A 2,500-nucleotide genomic window follows, 5' to 3' on the forward strand; every position below is an offset into this window, starting at 1 on the left:
CGGCGGCGCATCCTCAACGCACACAGTCCTCAATCGGACCAGCACACTGCAGATGTCCACCGCGCTTCGCACCGGGCCCGGGAGGACCCACTTTGGCCGCACGGCGCCGCGCGCTGGGTGCGCCGGCACGCAGATGCGCCGCCTGCCGCCTCCGTCAGCCGGCGCGCCTGCCACTGGGCGCCCCCACCAGCCGGCTGCCGCGCGTGCGCCCACGCAGCGCGCGGCCAGCACGCCGGGCGCCCCCCCCTCACCGGCCGGGGACGGTCCCACCCAGCCACCGCCGCGTATCGCTTCATACCCACATGCCCACTCACGTTCGTGGGTATGACGGGTGTCGCTGAAGCAACCGGTTAATACCTGTACCGATCGTCGATATCAACGATTCACCTCCAGCGCGAACAACCGCGCAACAACGGATTTCCAGTTCATTTGCGTAACTTGGGCAGCAAACGTAGACATCCATCTACATTTGCGACTTCTACGAGTCTTGCATGCCTGGATGTTGTGTGTCACGACGCACTCCATCAGCATACATACACGCTGCGACGTGTGCACGAAAGAACACGTGGAAGGTGGCCAGCGTACGTATGCGAATGCCATTGCACAGCTGCGAAGCGCATTCAACACGCGAACTCCTGACCGACGAGCTAGAGGTGACAGGAGGGGATGGGGGGGGGGCGGGGGCGATATACGTCCTATTGCAGTACACAATACAGTGGATAGCGGGACCATGTGGAAAGTAAGCAACACTCGCAAGATGTGAGGGTACGCACCGTAAAATGAATCAATACGCAGAACACCACAGTGTGCGCGAAGTGAACTATGTTGAGATGGTTGCAATTAGGCAACGCTACACGAATTCCTAGATTCATATAACTAACAATTACAGGGCAGGTTAAGGCGCAACGTGGGTTAGGTTAAGGCGCAACTTGGGTTAGGTTAGGGCGCAACGTGGGTTAGGTTAGGGCGCAACGTGGGTTAGGTTAGGGCGCAACGTGGGTTAGGTTAGGGCGCAACGTGGGTTAGGTTAGGGCGCAACGTGGGTTAGGTTAGGGCGCAACTTGGGTTAGGTGAGGGCGCAACGTAGGTTAGGTTAGGGCGCAACGTGGGTTAGGTTAGGGCGCAACGTGGGTTAGGTTAGGGCGCAACGTGGGTTAGGTTAGGGCGCAACGTGGGTTAGGTTAGGGCGCAACGTGGGTTAGGTTAGGGCGCAACGTGGGTTAGGTTTGGGCGCAACGTGGGTTAGGTTAGGGCGCAACGTGGGTTAGGTTAGGGCGCAACGTGGGTTAGGTTAGGGCCCAACGTAGGTTAGGTTAGGGCGCAACGTAGGTTAGGTTAGGGCGCAACGTAGGTTAGGTTAGGGCGCAACGTAGGTTAGGTTAGGGCGCAACGTAGGTTAGGTTAGGGCGCAACGTGGGTTAGGTTAGGGCGCAACGTGGGTTAGGTTAAGGCGCAACGTGGGTTAGGTTAAGGCGCAACGTGGGTTAGGTTAGGGCGCAACTTGGGTTAGGTTAAGGCGCAACTTGGGTTAGGTTAAGGCGCAACTTGGGTTAGGTTAAGGCGCAACTTGGGTTAGGTTAAGGCGCAACTTGGGTTAGGTTAAGGCGCAACTTGGGTTAGGTTAAGGCGCAACTTGGGTTAGGTTAAGGCGCAACTTGGGTTAGGTTAAGGCGCAACTTGGGTTAGGTTAAGGCGCAACTTGGGTTAGGTTAAGGCAGAAGTTGGGTTAGGTTAAGGCAGAAGTTGGGTTAGGTTAAGGCAGAAGTTGGGTTAGGTTAAGGCAGAAGTTGGGTTAGGTTAAGGCAGAAGTTGGGTTAGGTTAAGGCAGAAGTTGGGTTAGGTTAAGGCAGAAGTTGGGTTAGGTTAAGGCAGAAGTTGGGTTAGGTTAAGGCAGAAGTTGGGTTAGGTTAAGGCAGAAGTTGGGTTAAGGGATGGTGTGTGTGGGGGGGGGGTGGGGTGGCGAGGTTCGTTGATAGTGATGGTAGTAAGTGGACGCCTGAGGCGCTATCAGATATGTCACGTCAGTTGCACTTGTGGCTCATGGCAGGTGGCGCGCCCGTTCTGTGTTTGTGGCAAAGGAGTGGCACACCTGTGTCTTTCATTCCTGCCATTGTTTATGTGCTGTGAGATGCGGCAGTGTGGTGCTGTTGGGTGCACCCCTGTGTAGGACATGTGTGGGTGTTGGTGGCGTATCTGAGCAATGGTGGTTGTAGGAAGAGTGGGATATTCAGTTTTCTGGTTCGACGTCCCGGTCTGGTTATCATAGTGTGGATGGTGTACTGTGGCCGAGAGGATGCACTGGATGTTGTTCCATGCTGGTACTTAGATGTTGTGTCTGCGTCTGTTACAGGCATAGACTAGTGGGTGATGGAGTGTGTGGGTGACGTGTGGTTGACATTGTGTGCACAGACGTTCAGCATGTATAGGGACAGTTGTATGTGTTATCTATATTCCGATGACTGCGCGTATTACTAAGCACCGCCGTGTATAAGCTTAATGT

Source organism: Schistocerca nitens, chromosome 7 (genome assembly GCF_023898315.1).
Source record: "Schistocerca nitens isolate TAMUIC-IGC-003100 chromosome 7, iqSchNite1.1, whole genome shotgun sequence".
NCBI classification, from domain to species: Eukaryota; Metazoa; Arthropoda; class Insecta; order Orthoptera; family Acrididae; genus Schistocerca; species Schistocerca nitens.